Source organism: Desmodus rotundus, chromosome 5 (assembly GCF_022682495.2).
Source record: "Desmodus rotundus isolate HL8 chromosome 5, HLdesRot8A.1, whole genome shotgun sequence".
In the NCBI taxonomy this organism is placed as follows: Eukaryota; Metazoa; Chordata; class Mammalia; order Chiroptera; family Phyllostomidae; genus Desmodus; species Desmodus rotundus.
The window spans coordinates 6287670-6307110 of NC_071391.1; the positions used below are offsets into that span (position 1 = coordinate 6287670).

The window sequence follows — 19441 nt, forward strand, 5'->3', positions numbered from 1 at the left end:
CCGGGGCCTCGGCAGGCCTCCTCCAGCTGTCCTCAGGCGGTCTGAGCAGGAGAACAGGCAGGGGGAGCGCTGGACTCGGAGTCAGGCCCTGGGACTGAGCCCTGGCTGGGCCCTTGGTGGCTGTGAGTCCCCTGGGAGCTGCTTATGTCTCTGGGGCTCAGGTTCCCCAGGCTGGTGTGAGGGTCGAAGGAGGAAGCTGGCAGGGCTGAGGAGGCGACTGGGGCCTGGCCCCTGGCTTCCTTGCAAGGTCAACTGGGCCCTGGCCAGGGGGTGCTGAGGCACAAAGGCCAGAGGGCCTGACTGCCTGTCCTCAGGGGAGAGCCCAAAGGAAAAGCAGATGACCACCCCGACATTTCACCAGCCCGCTTGCTACGAATATTAACAACGTTATTTCTAATCCCACATCCAGGCCTGAGCTGGCCACCAGGCTCTGTTGGAGGGCAGAGCTGGGGGGAGGTGGGCGAGACCCCGCCCGGCCCCAGCAGTGGGGGGTTCTGCAGACAGGACTTCACCTGTGGGCCTCCTAGGAAGGGGCCACACAGGCTCGGTGCCCATTTCACAGATGGGGAAACTGATCCGGCTCAGGATGAGGAGGCAGCCTCAGAAGCGGGACACTGCTGCTCTGCAGCCCGCCCTGCAAAAGGTCCCTGAGCTGTCTGTCTGTCTGGCCCCACTCAGAGCCCTGTCCCTCTCCCAGCAAGCACCTCTGGGGGGTAGGGGGTGAGGGACTGGCGGACTTAGGAGACCTAGACTGCCCTCCAGGGGGCTGGTGCCTCAGTTTCCCCATTTGTGTCATGGGGATAACGGCAGCACCTTCCGCCTAAGGCCTCTGCGAGGGTTCATTACACAGCTCTCTGCTCAGTGCTGGGCCTGGCGCACAGGAGGGATGCGGGGCTGGCTGCACCCCCACCTCGCCCAGGGCCAGCAGTGGCATCCGGGCCAACAGCACTGCCTGGGGGCCCAGTCACGTCCCGAGGCTGGGGGGCCTAGGCCAGTCCTCTCTCCCTTTTCCGGGCGTCAGTTTTCCTTACTACGCAACGGAGGTGTAACACCTGGTCCCAAGAGCTACTATCAGGGGGAGGCTCAGCTCACAGTCCTTCAAGACTCTTGCTGGGACTCCCTCACCTCCTCCACCGTCCCACCCACTAAGTCCGGGCCACCAGCTCACCTCCCCCGAAGGCAGAGCCTGAAGAAGGGTACAGGTGGGGAATGTAAGAGGCGATCTGCCCGTGACCACCCCATGCCGGGCACCCCAGTCTGTCTCTCGGAGCGGCAGTTTCCGCGGCTCTTGCACGGGCTACAGTGCGAATCGAGTGAGAGGTCGGGAGCTCCGAGGGGGCCCAGCAGAGTGGCTTCGCCTCTGCCCACTGTGGCGGCCACCTGGGGGCTTGATGGGGATGGCAGTGCCTGGCGCTTAACAATGGGCTGTGGCCCTGACCGGCGTGGCTCAGTGGGCTGGGTGTCATCCCACAAGACGAAGGGTCGCCGGTTCAATTCCTGGTCAGGGCACACGCCCGGGTTGCAAGCCAGGCCCCTAGCTGGGGGTGTGCGAGAGACCACCTATCCATATATCTCTCACACATCAATGTTTCTCTCCCTTTCTTTCTCCCTGCCTTCCCCTCTCTCTAAAATTCAATAAATAAAGTCTTTTCTAAATAAATAAATCGGTAAATGAAGTAAGTGGCGCAAGTAACCGTCTGCAGTCTGTAGGGCTGCTTTGAGGGCCCGGGGTAATACGCACAAAGGCCTGGCAGCAGACAGGTGGCGGAGTTCCTCAAATGGCCGCAGACGCCGCTGTTATTATTGCTACGCTGTTGCTATTGTTATTATTAGTGCTGTTGTTATTATTGCTAATAAACACTCCAGCTCCACAGCCCCTCCCCCTGCCTGAGTCAGGCTAGGGACCAACCCCCTAGGGACAGTGTCTGTGAGCAGAGGTTGGGCAGAGGGATTGATGCCAGGTTCCACATCCTGGCAACACAGACCACCCCCGCCCTAGGCCATCGGAGGGTCCCAGGCAGCCCCTCCCCAGGGAGCCCCCAGCAGACAAGAACGCAGGGCAGGTCGGGGAGGTCGGGGCAGGGCAGGGGCAGGGCACAAAGGCTGGGCTCTGTCTGCGCCTGCGGCGGGGGCGGCTGCCCACGGAGGGCCTGGCCACAATGAGGCCTTTGAGCGGCTGCCGCGGGAGCCGAGCTCTCCTCGGAGGCCCCCGGCTCTCACAGGCCCCGTCTGTCTGCGAGGCCACAGGGCCAGGCTGGCAGCTGCTGTGGGGGCAGGGCCCACGCCCGCCCTGCCACGGGGTGCACCGCCTCCCCAATCTCCTCTCGCCCAGAGGACGCCTGGCCAGGGCAGTCTGTGGGCCTGAGAGCCAGGCAGGGCCCCTGGTTGGGGGAGCTTTGGGGAGGCAGGGCCTGCCCCATCCCCACTCTGAAAGGACAGCTCTAGGCCTGGCACACAGGGCCTGGGAAAAATCCCAACCCCTACCTGGCGCTCCAGGGAGTCTCTTGGCCGCGTCTCTGCCTCCCTCTCTCTCTTGGCCTCAGTCTCCTCACCTGTAAAATGGATCCACCAAGTATACCTCTCCCTGGGCAACTGTGAGAATCAAACGAGACCTGCATTTAATGCTCCACTCAGTGCCAGGCAGGCGGGGGGCGGGGGGCTCAGGGAATGTCCGCCGGACCGCCATCCCATCACTGCTCCCGCCTGGGGCCCAGCTTCACCCACAGCTCCACCTGGAACTCGCTGATGTCCTTGGGCAGGTGACTGAACCTCCCTGGGTCTCCCTTTCTCCTCCTAAAATGGGCTACCGCAACCCACCCCCAGAGCTGCTGTGAGAAGAAAGCCATTCACCAGCACGCTGTGGGCTCGGGAAGCCTGGGATGGGTGCACAAATGCAGGCCAGACTCCGCTCCACGGCAAAGCAGCACCTCGCGGGGGCCTGAGGTGGGGATGGAGGAGGGGGAAAAGCGATTGGAGGTGGGGCAGATGTAAACTGCAGCCACCTATACTGTCATATGTCACCCACCAATTGAGAGGCCTGCCAAGTGCTAGGCGGAAGGGAGGCAGGAAGGGCTGGTCACCCCTGTTAGTCAGAGAGGGCCTCACATGCGAAGTGGCGTTCCCCGTGGGGAGCAAAGGTGGCCTTCTAGACAAGGGACAGCACCGTCGGAGGCTCCGAGGTGTGAGCTGTGTCACCCACAGACCTACCGGGGGACTGGGGGCCAGGCTGGCTGTGGGCCAGCAGGGCCAGGCTGGGAAGGTCTGAAAGGCCAGGCCAAGGGTCTTGGACCCCAGTTTTCAAGACAGGGAGCCACCAACGATCTCAGGGTCAGTGAATGACTTGATTACACATAAATTCTCTATTTTTGTAATTTATTATTTATTAGTTAGATTTTATTATTTATTTATTTTTAGACAGGGGAAGGGAGGGAGACAGAGAAAGAGAGAGAAACATCAATGTGTAGCTGCCTCTCGTGCACCCCCTACTAGGGACCTGACCCAAAACCCAGGCAGGTCCCCTAACTGGGAATCGAACCCTCGACCCTTAGGTTTGCAGGCCAGAGCTCAATCCACTGAGCCACACCAACCAGGGCTAAACATAAATTCTTTAAACATCTGGCAGTATCTGTGCTAGGGGGGTGGGCATGGGGGTGACGTCCCTGTGGTGTCTGGGTCGCCTTTCCCATCAATGCACTTTAAAGAGTCAGCCAGTCAGGAGTGTGTGTGAAGGGGATTCAGGCCGATCAGAGCCCCCGGGCCTGACCCTCCCTGGGGGCCTAGCCCCAAAGCCGGCACCGCCTGGGGCTGCCCCTACACTCCTGGGTATGGGGGCCCTGTCCCGGTCGGCCTTGCACCAGCACAGGCGATACTTCGAGAACCCAGAGCCAGGCGGGGTTTAAATCCTGTTCTGCCCTTCCTTTGTGCAAATGATGTCGCCTCTCTGAGCCCATTTCCTCATCGCTGCAGGGTGACGAGGGCCATGCCCCACAGTGCCGCTGTGACTACCGAGTTCAATACTTTCAGGCGTCTGCAAGAGGGGGTCCCTGCTCCCTCTTCGGGCCTGGGGACGGAGGGAGCCAGGTGTCTGTGGAGCCGTCACTGGAGTCAGTGACTGTGCTGAGAGGCGCAGGTTCAAATCCCTCCCCTGCCACTTAGAAGCTGCGTGACTGCGCCTCAGTTTCCTCATGTGTAAAAGGGCAGAAATGGGGTTCCGCCGACAGAGATGTTGTGAGCACTAAAGGAGACGCTGTCTGTGAAGCGCTCAGCACACGGTGCGAACCTGGTGAGTGGGGCTGATGTCGTTCGTTCTGAATTGCGTCTCCCCCGGAGAGGCGGAGGTCCCTTCCTGTTTTATAGTGTCCAGGGGTGCAGGGACTTGAGTAGTCACACAGCTGGTGGCTGTGGGGATGTGAAGTCCCTTAATCAGCCCACCCAGCAACTGGTTTCCTCTCCCCACCCTGGAGACCCCAGGAGCCATCTCTGAACTCTGCACCCTCAGGATCCAGGAAGGCTGCCACCGCGGTCACCCACGCCAAAGGCAGGGCAGCGAGATCCTAGACACCCCCAGCCCCAGCCCACATCAGGGTTGGGCTAAATGAAGCTCCCGTGGGCTCTGATGGTGGGCGTGGGGGGGGGGCTGACTCTCAGAGGCCCCAGACCCAGGCCCTCACCTCCCTGAGGCCCTTCCCCCGCTGGCCGTGGCCACCCCAGCTGCGCCCAGGCAGAGCACTGCCCCCCACCTCCTGATTTGGGGGGTCGCTGTGCCCGCCACTCCAGCTGACCCAGGAAGGGCTCCCGTCCCAGAAAGCAGCTGAGTAAATAATGACATTTCCCTCTCTCCTGCACTCTTCGCCCCTTTCCCTTCCACAAATAAATTATCAACATGCCCAGGTCCCGGCAGAGTGGAGCATATCACAGAGAACAATGAAAAAGCTTTTAATAGGATTCCAGGAGCTGCAGCCGCTCACTCACGGGCCCTAATGGAGATTGCTCTGTGACCGCAGGCCGCTCGCGACCTCCCGGGCCCCTCGACGCAGCCCAGGCTCTTCTGGGGCACCAGCGGGCAGCTGGGCCTGGAGGGAAAAGCCATGCCCTGGCCTCCCCGACCACTCACCCCATTCGCACCCACCCCGAGACTGAGCCCTCCCCTGACGCCCCCCGCCCCATTCATATCACATGGCATCACATGTCATTGAGGCCAGCACTGGGCCTGCCCACAGTGGGGCCTCAGGAGTGTGGGTGCGGGGGGGGGGGGGGGGCCCTCCAGCAGGCCAAGACTCTGAGACCAGAGGAGACAGCTTGTGTCCCCAGGCAGGTCCACAGCTCGGGAAAGGGTGTGGTTCCGGGGAAAGCAGGAGACACAAACCTCAGGCCCTGGATACCTCGGGGTCTCCCACGATCTCTGTGCCCCAGTTTTCATCCTCGGGAGCTTTTGTGAGGACCCAGACGGGGTGACAGTATGTCTCAGGGGCTGCCCTTCCTCAGTGTCTGCTTCCTGGGGTGAAGTCAGGATAAACGAGGGCCCACTCAGAGGCTCGCTGGGGGTTCGAGTGACTACGTCAGGCCCATGGCAAGTGCAGTGTGTGTGGCCACTACCGCCAGGACAATGACCACCACCTCCCGTTCAGTCACGTGTTTGGGGGCAGGGGGTAAGGTGCTAAGTCAGGGCTGTGTGGCCTTGGTCCAGTCACTTTTATCTGTCTGTGCCTCAGTTTCCTGCCCCGTGACACGGGCTGGCGTGACGCGTCCAGGGACCCTGCACGGGAAGGTCTGTGGCATGCTGGTCCACGGCACGCAGGGCAGACAGCAGACGCTCAGTAAGGCGGCCCTAAGGTCCTCTCCGCTGCCCTCCTGGGATGCGTATACTGGTCCCTGTGCCCAGCTTCCACCTGGAGGCCTGGCACACAGGAGATGCCCAGCACATACCCAGGGGGTCCCGCCTGACCCCATCCCAGGGGACCCAGCCTAGGAGAAGGTGACATTTGAGCCCCACGAACTCCCTTTCCACAACTTGGCCCCTAACCCCTCTGGCTCCTGCTGTCCCCCAACACTTACTGCTTTCTGTAGTCCTCAGGTGCTCGGTTTTCCCCATTCCCCCCAGAACTGTCCACAGCCAACCTGCACCCCATCACAACTGGGCTGTCCGGGGTGCCTTCTCCTCCCCCATCTGTCCGCCTGCTGCCTTTGTGGCTGCAGACCTCAGGGCTGACCTCTGCCCAATGAGGGGCCAGTTAGGAGCTCAGCAACTGTCCCCTGTGCCTGCCTGCCAGGCAGGGCGGGGCGCTCCCGAGGGTCTGAGGCTGGTGCGGTCCCTCCCCAGGACTGCAGCCCTGCCCCTGGAGGAGCCCCTCCCATTTGCCCACGTGCAGTAGCTGCTGCCTCCCACAAAGCCTGTCCATGGGCACCGCTACACTCAGCCTGCACACCAGCCCCGGGACGTTCGCGATGTTGATCCATTTCACTGGTGTGGAGACTGAGGCACAGAGAGGGGAAGTGAGGTGTCCAGGGGCACCCAGCTGATAAGTAACAGGTAGGATTCGAATCCAGGTCCCCCAGATCCTGCGTCCAGTGCTTTTGCTCTGCAGCCCACTGCCTCAGGGTCAGTCTGACCTCTGCATGGCCCTGTGCCTCCATCTCCCCTCCCACAGCAGAAAGAAGACAAGTCAGGCAGAGCTTGTCCATTAGAAGCCCCTGGAAGCTGGGGCATGGCGCTGCCCAGGCCTCTGAATAGCCCAAGCCTTGGCAAGACTCAGGGTCCCCAGTCCCACAGCCATGCTGCTGCTGGGCCCTTAGGGGCCTTGTGGTCCAAACCCTTGGCTGGCAGTAGTGGGGAAACCGAGGCACAGAGAGCCCCGCTGTGACTGGGGTCAGGGGAGTGTGGGCACTGTGTCTCCCTGGGACAGGTGGGCACTCTATGGGGTATGCAGCCTCAGGGAGTAGGGAAAGGGCTTCCAGGACCCCTGTAGCCCTCTCTCTGTTCCATGGCCAGCCCCCTTCTGCTGGCTGTAGGTAGTGGCCCCGCACAGTGCCCACCTGCCGGCTCAGCTGACTGCTGGGCCCCCTCCCTGGGGTCAGGGGTTAGGCTGCAGGGCTGACAATGGCTAGGTCTCCGGGGCTGCAGCTGGGCTTGGGGAAGGGACTATCGCCACTGCATCTCATTCCTTTGCATCCACCCCTGCCCAGAGAGGGGCCTGGGGGGGTGGGGACCATGGGCAACAGCCGCTCTGTCTGGAGGGGGCAGGACGGGTAGGGCTGCACGGAAGGGCCTGGGGGAGGGCAGCTCTTCAGGCCTCTTCTTAGCAGTGCCCTGGGGGAGGGTGGGGATGTGAGCGCCGTTCACTTCACAGCCCAGTGGGGACTGGCTATGGAAACACAGGTTAGAAGGGTTTGGTGTGAGCAAAAGCGTGTGTGTGAATGTGGGAGAGGTGTCCGCACGATGCACGTCTGTGTCCCCATCCTGACCTGGCCCCGCTAGGACGAACCCTGGGTGACCCGTTTATGGCCAGCCCCCAGCCTGGCCCACCACGGGCAGCCTCTCTGAGAGGATGAGCCCCCCCATGCAGGGCGGGGGCAGCCCAGCCCAGACTGGGAGCCCCGTGGCCCCAGACTGAGCAAACCACCCTGCCTTGCGCAAATTCCCAGGAACCTGGGACTCAAGCAGCCAGACTGCCGGAGCCAGAACCGGGCCCCTCAGATCCGACCATAGAGGAGCGTGCTATAAATCAAGGTCACCCCAGAAAAGCCCGCAGGCAGCCGCTGGGCAGGGCCTGTAGGGACCTCAGTTCGCACTTGCTCCAGGGCCCAGGAGGAAGCTCTGTCCAGCAGGTTTCATCCCCAGGAGTCCCAGCTGGAAGGCTGGGCCCTCTACTGCCACCCACGCCAGCTCCTGAGGAGCTCGCTCGTTCCAGCAAGGGCTCACCACTCCTTTGCCCGTTTACTCGCCCTGCGTGGCACTGAGCGCCCACTGGGCCCCGCCCTGCACAGGCCCTGGGGAAGCACCAGGGAGTGAGACAGACGCGTGCCCCTTCATCACCAGCCTGCCATCACTCAGGACCGGCCTGGAGCCACACTTTCCCCACCACCCCCCAGAGCAGCCCCGGGTGCTCCCCGCCCCCCCCCACCCGGGCCGTGGCCCCTGAGAACTCAGCTCACTGCTCCCTCCTCCGGGCAGCCCTTGGCACACCACCCCAGGAAAGCCCACCCTGGTGCCAGCGCCCAGCGGCATTCTGAGGACCTTTTTCCAGGCAGCATTTCCCAGGCGTCGCAGGGGGTGAGGCGTGGAGGGCAGCAGGGGACAACCCGACAAGAGCAATTTGCTTGTGTGGATAAATGCCATCTCCTCTCCAGAGTCTCCCCCCTTTCTCTTCTCTCTCCCTCTCTCTCTCTCCCCCCCACCCTCTCTCAGTTTGCTAAATCTGTTGTAGTCTGGTGCCAACGATGAATTCAGGCAGAGGGAGGGAACAGGGAGCAAAGAAACGGCTGCCACAGAGCTGGCCCTCGAGCTCAGTGGGAGCAGGAAAGGCCAGGACCAGCACCTCGGCGACCCCCAGTTTAATCCCAGTTTTAATTAAGCACAAAGCCATCCACTGAAAGAGCCTGCCGCTGCCTCCGTGCCTCAGAGTCCCTCCTCCGAGCTCAGCCTGGAGCACCTGGGCCCTGGGCTGCCTGGGAGGCAGTGTCCCCTAGTGGTTAGCTGAGCCCCATACAGCTAGTCCATGGGTGCCTCCAGGAGACCCAGCCTTCAGTCCCTTCTTCCCCCAGCATCACCCCTCTGTCCAGCGCCCCATCTTTGCACAGGGGACAGTCACAGCCAGGAGAGGGTTTCCAAGGAAGCCCAGTCGTTACTGGCAGCTGGCAGCCTGTACTGGAGCCACCGCCCCCGTCACAAACAAGCCCAAGCATTTTCGCTCTCAGCCCACCCAGCTGGGCCGGCCTGTCCATGTAGGTGCGCACTCAGGAACAGGGGACCCCCGCACCCTGGGCCCAGGGAGCCCGCCCTTCCCAGGGCCCACCAGGAGTCCTGAGAGAGGGAGAGGGACAGGCCGCAGAGACCCAAGGAGACAGAGCACAAGCTCTGAACAGACCTGCTGTCAGATGCCGAGGTGCTGCCTGCCTGCCAGTACGCCACGCTTCTCCCTCCTGCCCGGCGCTCCCATGCAGCCCCTTCTGTTGGTTCTGCCCGCCAGGCCCCTGCCTCCTGTCCCTCTTCTTCACTACCTCCTGCCCCTGCTTCCCTGACCCCAGCGCCCAGCAGGCTCCTCTGTCACCCAGCCTCACAGAGCTGCCTTCCCCCTGCAGAGCCCAAGGCTCCGTAGAGGGAAGAGGAGTATCCAATTGCTGTAGTGGGAAGAGGGCTGTCCCATTCTCCTGTATGCTCCCTGGCCCATAACTCATGCCAACACCCACCTCATGAATGAATGAATGAATGAATGAGCAGGAAAAGAAGGAAGGAGGGAGGGAGGGAGGGAAAGACAGAAAAGCCAGGGAGCCAGGGGGGCTGAGCAGGGTGCCTTGTGGGCCAACACCCCCCACCAGCCGAAGCAATGCCTTGGCCCAAGCCCCCTTCCCTCCTGTCACCCACACTCACTGGCCCCGGCTCTGGGGGGTGTGGGGGCAGCACACCCAAGGCTGCGAGCCCCACAGTGCGAGTTCCAAAATCCAGGGCTGCAGCAAACCCAGCAAACCCAGCAAACAGCTTCCACAAGGTGAGCCGAGGCCCCCGATGCTGACATCATCTGCAGAGCCGCTGACCCTGGGGAGCCACTGGGCTCTGGGGGCTGCCAGTGCCGTAAACAGGCATCCCGCCGCCGACTCAGGCAGACGTGGGCCTGCACACACACAGCCCTGTCCCCCACAGCTGTGCTGGGGGGTGGGTGCATGGTCAGGGCACCCTGGGGTCACGCTGTCCCTGCCCCCATCTCCTCTGGCCATCAGGTCCACTCCCCTCACCCAACCGCCTCTCGCCCGCGCACAAACAGGAGCAGGCCTGATCTTCTTGTCTCAGGGAAGAGAAGCCAGGTCCTGGGAAGGGGAGACCCCCTCCCAATCCCAGACAGAGGGTTGTGCACTGAGAGCAACAAGCAGACCTTAGGTCTGAACCACCCCCACCCGCCCTTCTACAGGCACTGAGAACCTCCAGCCACGCCCACAGGCTTCAGGCCCCTCCACACAGTCTGTCACTCACAGCGTATCCCAGGAGGGCCGCAGGCCGGACCCCCAGCCTCACCCCTGCTGACACTTCTCACTCATGGACCTTCCCACCGTCACCAGGGCCAGGCCCGCCTGCGGCCAGCAGGCAGATGAGACCCTGAGGGGCCCTGGTGGCTGGGGCAGGTGCCCAAGTCGGTCCTTCCTGCCACTTCAGGGCCTGAAGAAGCTGGAAGCTCCACATGAGCCAGGTGTCGCCCACACAGGGCCCCACTGCCAGGCATAAACTCTACTAGAAATTCACAGGCGTCATCTCATGGTGGGTACCCCAAAATGGGCACTTAACCCCATCTCACAGATGAGGGTGTCGAGGCCCCATGAGACCGGGTCACTTGTTCAAGATCAGCAGGCCCGGCAGAGACACCCTGCCCAGGAACCACGAGTCCCCAGCACCCTGGGGCAGAAGGACTGGCCCAGCCAGACCCCCACATAGCCCCAGGGAGACCCATCTCAGAGATGAGTCCCTTCCTCAGCCCTGACTCCTGGGCAGCCTGGCTGGCTGGGGAGGCAATAGCCAGCAGGTCCCCAACTCCCAGAGATTCACAGTGGGGCCACCCAACTGCAGGACAGGGCCTTCACCTGCTTATTGCCACTCCTGAGCCATCTGCCCCTTCCCCTGGCTGCACAAGCTGCCCCCAGAGGCCCAGAGCTGCCAAGCATGCCGCACCCAGCACTGAGCTCCCTACCTCCCCACGTCGGCCCGCCACCTCTGTCACACCTGACCGGGCAGAGGGGGCTGTGCCCAGAGGCCTCATCCTCCACACTCCAGGCCAGCTGCTTCCTGACAACTGCCACAGCGCCGGGCCACGGACGTCCATCTCTTAGCTGACTCAGAGCGAGCACAAATGCCACCTGCCCATCTTTTGTGCCCTGCCCTGCTCTCCCATACTTGGGGTGCCCACACATCCTTAAGGGGGGGTGGGCAGCCACTATGTCCCCCTTGTGCAGGCAAGGAAGCAAGGTCCCCAGAGGCAGCAAACCAGAGGCACCCAGTAGGTGACCCTGGCTCACCCATCAAGTCTCAAGTCTGCAGAGCCAAGTCTTTCGGGCTAACAGCCTCCACACAGAGCCCTGGTAGCACAGCTCCGCACCTTCTCCTTACAAACAAACCGGGGGGAGCCCCAGGGGCTTTCATTAGGAGGCACTCGGGGGCAAGGGGTGGGGTGCTGCTGCTGCTGACGGTCAGCATCCCATCGGAACTCTGACCTCCCCCAAACCCCCAAGGGGAGGCCCGCCCTCAGTCCTCCAGGACCCCTCCGGCCCAGGAGCAGGGCACCTGTCCACCTCGCCCCGTTTTATAATGCAGTCCGCAGCCCCTGACATTCAGCCTCAGGAGGTAAATATTGTCAACCCCTCTCACCAACAAGGGAAACTGAGGCTCAGCAAGGTGGAGGGGCTTGGAACCAGTAAGTGCTGGAGCGAGGGCGCACTGTCTCTGCAGGCTGCGGCAGCCCGAACTCATGCTGGGGAGGCTTTCTATGGGTGGACAGGGCCAGTCATGTCTGTGTGAGATCATGGGGCAGGGGCCCCATACAGAGCCCCACACACACCCCCATTTGCTCCCCTCTCTCCTGCTCTCAGACCTGTGCGTGGCCAGCCCCTCAGTCAGAATGTGACAGGCCCTTGGCTCCTCCTGCCCCTCAAGCCCACCAGGGCCCCCGCGCTGCCCACCCCGCTGGGCAGCATCCTCTCCGAGGCACAGGACCGACAGCTCAGGCCATTTCCATGTTAAACCTCTGAGGAAGCCCCAAACAGTTGCCCACGGAGTCAGCACCAGCTGACAGGTGATGTTTGCGCCTCTCCTCCTGGGGCTGGCAGGAAGAGATGCACTTGGCTTTCACTCCAGAAACCAGAGCCCGGAGCCCCTGAGCATGGCCACCTTCCCCCACAGCAGCTGGGCAGAGAGGGGCATGCCCCAGCCCACCACCCTCTGCCCATGGCACCCAGCATCCCGCAGGGCTTGCTGTCCCCACACAGGCAGCCTCTTCCCCAACTCCTAAGCCACCCGGAAAGTGGGCCAGAAGAGGCACGTCTCCATCCTCCCTTAAGGTCCGGGGACAAGGGTGGGGCAGAACTGGACTCAGTCACCCACCCCCGCCTTCATACACAACCCCAAACCCTGCCTAAGCTTCATTTATTCACATCAGGGCTCTGGCTTGGGCTGCAGGGGCCTGGCACACCCCAGCTGGGCTGTATTCTCTTAAAACCACACATCCCAGAGAGCCTTGCAGCCCTCGGACCACCTTGAAGCCTCGGGCGGCTCTCTGATGGCTCCAGCTCCACAACTTTCTCCTCAGAGGGCTCTGATCAGCCACGCTTTCCTGCAGCTGGGCAACGACTCTCTCCGTGCTTCCTTTCCCGAGCCTCCAGATCCCCGCGAGGAGGGGCGTGTGCCTGGCCTCCAGCTTGGGTGGGGGGCCTCGCCACCCTCGGACTCAAGCCCGGCCGTCCCACAGTTCCGGCGCCAGGTGCACAGCCCCGGCCCCCTGCCCCGCACAGAGCTGACAGTACATAGAGCGCGCGGGAGGGAAGTTGGAGGCTGCTTATGCCCCCCTTGAAGTCATTTTAAAAATAAAACCTCGCTCCAGCCGTGACTCAAGCGCTTGGTGGGAACCGGAGCGCCGCGCCTGAGCCGCCGGCTGCCTCTCTCCACGCGCCCCAAGCCTTCTGGTTCCTGCGTGCGAGGCTGGAGCCGGAACCGGCCAGCCAAACCTGGCCCCCTCGCGGGCAGGGCCGCCTCCCTGGGGGCGCAGCGAGAGGCTCCGGCTGGAGCCCCCGCCCTTTCCAGCCTCGTCTCCGGAGAGTGTACCGCCAACCGCGAACCCCGCGCCTCCCCGCGGCCGGGCCGGCGCTCCGTTGTCGACTCGGGGGGCCCCCCGCCCCAAATCCCAAAGGCGACACGGCCCCCGCGGCGCCCGGGCAAAGCTGGGCAGCCCGAACCCGCGGCGCCTCCGTGCACTCCCAGCCCCCGCCCCGCTGGACCCGGCGCCCCGTCCCGCTCTCACGGCCCCCGACCCCCGCCCCGTGAATCCTTCCTTACCTGCGCAGCGGCTGGGGAGGCGGGTCTCCTCGGGAAACTTTGCAGCGACGGGTGAAGCCTCAGGGGTTATTCCAAGGAGCGGGCGAGAACCGAAGCTGGAGGGCGCCCAGGGGGGCCCGGGAGTGTAGCCCCTGGCGCGCGGCGGAGCGCGGTGGCGGGCCCGGGGCGAGGGGCTCGCGGCGGCGCATCTGCCTGGCTCCGGCGCCCGGCGGAGTCGCGGGGGTTGTGCGCGGGGCTGCGCCCGGCGGCCGGGTGCGTCTGCCCGGGTGGGTGCGCTCGGCCGGGCGAGGGCCGGCAGCGGTGCCTGCGCGAGCGGCGGCGGCGAGCAGGGAGCCGGGAGCCAGGCTGGGCGGCCGCCTCTCCCCTCGCGGCGCGGCGGCAGGGGCCGTGCGTGCAGGCGCGGAGCGGGGAGGGAGGGAAGGAGAAAGGGGAGGCAGCGAGCGGGGCGGGGAGGAGGCGACGGGGGCGGGGGCGCCGCGCTGCGCACTGGCCGGCGGGACCCGGCGCGGGAGGCTGCGCCGCCGCGCGGGGACTCGGGCCCAGCCAGGGAGAAACGGCCTCCGCGTCCTCCTACCCCAGCCTTGTGGCGAAAATGGCTGGGGGGTGGAAGAAAGAGGTTTGGAAGCCGGCCCCCCCGGGGGGCGAGGAGGGAGGCTCTCAAAGCCAGCCTCCAGCGCGGGGGCGGGGAAGAGGGAAAGGGGTTCTCGCTCGCTCAGCCTCTCCTTACACCCCTCTTCTCTGTACCCACTCATTCATTTTTTCCTTCCAACCATCCATCCATCCATTCATTCATTCATCTGTCCACCCGTGCATTCATTCACGAACAGGTACCCAACCGCCTACTCTGCGTAAGAAAGTAACCCCGTCCTCCTGGCCTGGTGCCCCTTCCCCACTGGAGCCTCTCATCTGCGTTTATTCGAATCGCCCAGGCCTCCCTGTGTGCTGCCCCACCCAGCTGCCTGAGCGAGCAGCGGCAGGTCAGGTCCCAGCCCCCGAGCCCCCCCAGCCCCCCACCCCCACCCAGCTGTGACCTTGAGCAAGTTATTTAACCTCTGCAAGCCTCAGTGTTCTCCGTAGAGAAATGGGAGCATTAAGCACGCACCTCTGGGGGTGCTGTGAGGGAAGACCTTGAATAGGAAGGTGGCTAGGGTGTGCCTGGCACACACATTAGGGACTTGGGAGATGTCTGCACCTGCTGTATAGGGTGTGTGTGTGGGGGGGACCAAACCTCCCTCCTCTTAGTCTGGAAAGTCCCCCTGCTCTTGACAATCTCTGGGATAGTAAGGAGCTCTCTGTTGAGCTCAAGCTCCGCCATCCCTTCCTGCCATCCATTTCCCTGGAGGGCTGCTCTCAGTTCCTGCTTTTGCCTACAACACCCCCTGCCCTTGGTCCCACTGCTTGCTGCTCCACACCCAGACTCCCCACAGTCTGACTGGGACCCTCCCCCCAGAACCAACCCAACACCTCCCACCAGCCGACCTAACTCCAGGCTGCATCAGACCTTCCAGGGGCCCGGCACCCCCTGCTCTTTGCTGTCTGTCAAGGCCTGGCCAAGCTACCTCTCCTCCCGGGGGAGGAGATTCCCAGGTTCCCCTGAGGGAAGGGACCCTGCGTCCCCGACCTCATCCTGTGCTTCCCCAGCCCAGGAGCAGACAGAGACCTTGTGCCCCTGTGGCTGCCTCCCCCGGCCTCATAATGGGTGTCCCTGCTTCTGCCCTTTTTGCCTCTCCTTCCCTGCCTCTCCCTTCCCACTTACTTCCCCTTAACTCCATTTCTTACTTCTCCGATTTCTACTCAATTCCCCAAACAGCTATTATTTTTTTGCCTCCCAATTTGCCCAAACAGCATTATACCAGTAATAAAGGAAAGAAAAGCCACCCACAATGCCACTGGCCTGTGGCGTCAACAGGCTTCGTTCCTCTGCGCCCTTCCAGGCTTGTCCGCACGCTGTCAGCTGTCGTTGTTACAGCGCTGTGGTTTCTCTCCCGCCTGCCCGGACCCCCAGATGGACGTTGAGGCCCCCGGGCCCCAGCATCCCTCCTCCGCGGCACTCCGCATGTTGCTTGGGAATGATTTGCATGTCTTCCTCCTCTCTGACTGCATCCTTGAAGGAGGGACCCCTTTCCATCCCTGCCGCCCACACGCCAAGCCCAGGCCCTGGCCCAGAGCAGCGCTCAGCACCACAAGGCGGAATGGATGGTGTGCAGGTCGCTCTGTTTGACTGTTGCTCTTAGATATCAAAATATCATCTTCATAATTGTGGTCTTAACGGCTGCATGGTATTCCCTCGAGCGGATGCACCATAACTCGCTCAGCCACGCCTGGTGGCTGCACACAGCCCACAGACTGTGGAGGTGCGCTGCTTCCCAAGTGCTTTGGGGGAGCACCGAAGACCGAAAGCGCATCAGGCCCGGCTGGCCCCTGCCCAGGCCAAGCAGGAAGTCCCGCAGGAGGGAATGGGCACCCAGACAGGCCTTAGCAGGATCAGCAGGGTCGGTTGCACTGCGACAGACGTCCTCATGACCGAGTGACCCCACAAGATGGGGGCCGAGTCAGCTGCAACATGCAAGGACAGCTGCCCCAGGGAGGTGGCTGTCAGTCCAGGTCACGGAGGGCCGGGGGAATGTTCCGGGCAGACTCCGGAAGCTCATTCCGGCTCGCTCACAGGAGCTGCAACCTGAAAGAACCATGGTTTGGAGAAGAGGGACCCTGGGTCGGAGTTCAGGGGATGGGAGTCGGGGGGCCTTGGGGAAGATGAGGTGACGGTGTCAGCCAAGCCAGGTGCGCAGGGCCTTGATCGAGCCTGGGGAGTCTGGCCTTTATCTTGGAAGTCTGGGATGCCAGGAGGGAGTGGGGGTACAGCCGGGGCGCACCAGCTCTGAGATTCAGAAAGATCACTTGTTCATTCAGCAAACGCTTGCTGAGCCCCTGTGGGCGCCAGTGCGCAACGAGGGTGGTGGGCCCTGGCCCAGGAGGTCTGAGCTAGTCATCAAGCCGGGCACCCGCAGCGGTGCTCTGAGCCCAAGGCAGCAGCCACCTGGGGACCATCTGTGGCTTCAACTTTGAGCTCAACAAGCCCCAGCTCCCTGCCCCCAGGATGGCAGTCACCCAGGCAGAATCCAGCAGCTGCGTGTGGCGGGCCCTCCCACCCGGCAGCCGAGGTCACACAGGCCCTGCCTGCGGCACCCCTGCCTCCCCCCACCCTCCTACCCGCTCCTCAGAGCCCAGATCTGGGCTCTGCTCCCCATGGGCCCGCTGGCGCCCCAGCCTCGCTGCTCCTCAATTTTCTCACCTCAGTGGGGCCACCACAGACCTCCCAGGGCTAGTGTGACAGTCCCACCTTTATTAGACTGTTGTCAGCCAAGGTGGTTCCACCCTTGGCCCTGCTTGGGCCTGCCCTGGGTTGGGGGCACGAGAACTTCATCTCTGCCCCCCAGGGTCCCCAGGACTCCGGACCGTGGCCCCCAGTGATGCCCTGGTGCACCCAGGGTGTTTCCATGAACCACGGGCACACCTGCCCTGACCAGGGCATCCAAGCGGCTTCTCAGACCCAAGTCCTAAGGCCACCATGCTGCGTGCGCCTAGCCCCCACTGTGCGCTAAACCTTTCCGGCCTGCACAGCACCAGGGCTCGGGACTCCTCCCCACAAGCACACGGCAGGGTACAGGGGCCGTGGGGTGGGCCCCAGCGCGGAATTACAAGGAGAGCAGGGAGCAAAGTCCCTAGCCCAGGAAGAAGTCCTAGAGAGGGTGCTCCAGGGAATGGGCATACCAGGGACCAAAGCCAGGCAGGATGAAGCCAGCAACTCCTGAGGACGGGCTCTGGGAGCAGGTGTGACCAAGGAAGGGTTGGCGGGGCAGCTGGCCCAGGAAAGCTGCTGGCCAGAGAGGGAACACACCTGCCCCCACCACCTGCCCGGGGCACTGCAGCTGGGCCCCGCTTCCCTGCCCTCTGCTGCCTCGAAGGCCCCGCCAACTCCTGCTCCCCTCAGTCCAGGGCTCCTGTTCCCGGAGGCCTGCCTGAACCCCACCTTTCCTAATGAGGTAGCCCTGTTGTCCCTGCTCCCTCAGCTTCCCCTCCGCAGGACTTAGCTCCCTCAGCCTGTGATTGCGTGTGGCTTGTGTAGCTACAGTTTTCATCTACTGGACGACGCTTTAACTGGCTGAGATCAGGGTGTGGCGGGCGGCCGGCGTTCTCCCGGTAGCATGGAAGACTTTAAACTGACAGAGCCATGTTTTGTTGGCGTCCGACTCTCCCAGCACCTTGAGGAGACAGCCAGCACCTCCTGCGGTCCCCTTGTGTCCCCAGCATCTGCCACAGGGCCCAGTGTATGGCAGGAGCAGTCAGACATTGCCGAGTGGCCGAGAGAAACAGCCCTCCCAGGCGATGGTGACAGCTGTCCCAAACTAGGCACTGCCCTAAGACGGTGGGTCGGGGGCTCAGCGGTAGGCCAGACACACTTCCAGCCTCGAGGCAGGGGCAGGGTGGGGCCTGGGTGAGGGGTGAAGGGAGGTGAAGTGGGAGAGATTGGGACCCGGTGGCGGGAGTGGTTGGTGGGGAAAGACGGCAGAGAGGGTCCAGAAGAGGCCCGAGCAGAGGCAGGGCCATGCAGACTGCAGGCCAGGGCTCCGGGCCAGCCCGCCTCCCCTGGCAGGACGGACTCTACCGCCTGGGCTTGTCTCTGATGGGCCCTCCCACCTTTGGGAGCCTCCTCTTCTCCCCACAAGTGGCATCACTGCGCCCCCAGCCCCCATCTCCGCCAGACGCCCAGGGCAGCCTCCCACTCCATCCCTCCCCCGCTCACTCCCTGGCCATTTTTCCCAGAAGAAAAAGGCTTCTGGTGCTTTTGATGGTGATTTAAGCACTTCTTGACTCTGGCTATCCTTCACCTGTTACCCACAGCCCAAGTTCAGGGAGGGAGACGTGAGTGAACTGCCATCTTGAAGGAGGGCCCTGGCGGGGGGGCCGGGGGGCTGCACATGTGCCCAGGCACGGAGGGCTGGAGGGCAAGCTGCCCGGGGCAGGGGGTCGAGGACCTGGGAAGCAGAGGTGAGGCTGGAAGTGCAAACCTGATAAGGAAGGAAGTTGGGGGACAAAGCAAGGCCACACACCCAAGCTATTGAGGAGCCAGAGGGCGGGGTCCCCGAGGCTGCCCATGGGGAGGGAGAAGTGGAGGGCCGGCTGAGGACAATGGGGTGGAAGATGCCGGGTTTTGAGATTGGGGCCTCAGAGACCTCTACTGGGCCCCGGTCTCTGGTGACCCCCACCCCATCACTGTGCCTCTTCTGACCCCCGCAGACCTTCTTTTCAGGGGCTCAGAACTCTGGACTCCTCTCCACCTCCTCCCTCTCCCACCCCTGCCCCCACCCCCCGTTTACTACCTTGGCCTCTTCCCCACCCAAGGGCTCTTGAGTGACTCCCTAGTGACTCTTCCTGGGCCCTTCCCCTGGGGTCCTCTCTACCCCGCCCCAACAGGCTCCAACCACCGAAGATGGGGGGGCAGGAGGAGTCCACCGATGGGATGTCCTGAGCCTGCGTCTCCCTCCTCAAGTCCTGGTGGCACAGAGCTATGGGCCAGGGCTCGGGTTGGGTGGGAGTCATTCAAGGCCCCCACCTGCAGGAACAGGTGCAGCCAGGCCTGGTGGGCTCTGAGCTAAGTGCACTGCGGAGACTGGGCCTGGGAGGAGGCACAGAGGAGGGGAAGGGGGGAGGGGAAGGGTGCCAGTGATGAGGGGGGAAAGGATGGGGTTGCCCAGCAACCACCAAGCTGCCAAGCTACCGCTGCCTAGGAGGGACTCTTAAAGGGCCATGCAGAAAGGCTGGGCCTTGGAGGGGCTGAGGCAGGGCTTTGCATACCAATGGCTGCTACTGCCAGCCTCTTCCACCTCCTCCCTCCTTCTACTCCGCCCTCCTCAGAGAGGAGTCCGGGCTGGGAGGTCAGGAAGACAGAAAGGAGGGACGCCCAGCCCAGGGGCATCCTATCTTGTCCCCCACAGGACATGGCCTGGAAGGGGATAAGATGGCCGCCCTGAGGCCTACAGAGCGGGGGTGCTCTGGGCTCCGACCCCCAGGTCCGAGGCAGGGAGGGAGCGGGGACTCTCCGCACCCCCAGCCCCCCCTGGCCCTTTGGACAGGCGCCGGGACACTCCCACTGAAGGAGCACTCAGCCTGGAGCCAGACTGACCTGCCTCTTCG

General features: G+C 63.3%; 2 protein-coding genes across 4 annotated transcripts in view; one reads left to right on the forward strand and one right to left on the reverse strand.

The window, feature by feature from the left end:
• Positions 1-13781, reverse strand: part of FLRT1 (fibronectin leucine rich transmembrane protein 1) — a 70031-nt gene extending 56250 nt beyond the window's left edge. For both annotated transcript variants that reach the window (XM_053925237.2, XM_053925236.1), the window contains exon 1: positions 13247-13781. The gene's annotated coding sequence lies outside the window, so the exon portion shown is untranslated. The remainder of the gene's footprint in view (positions 1-13246) is intronic.
• Positions 1-19441, forward strand: part of MACROD1 (mono-ADP ribosylhydrolase 1) — a 133234-nt gene that overhangs the window by 89578 nt on the left and 24215 nt on the right. The window lies entirely within an intron of this gene.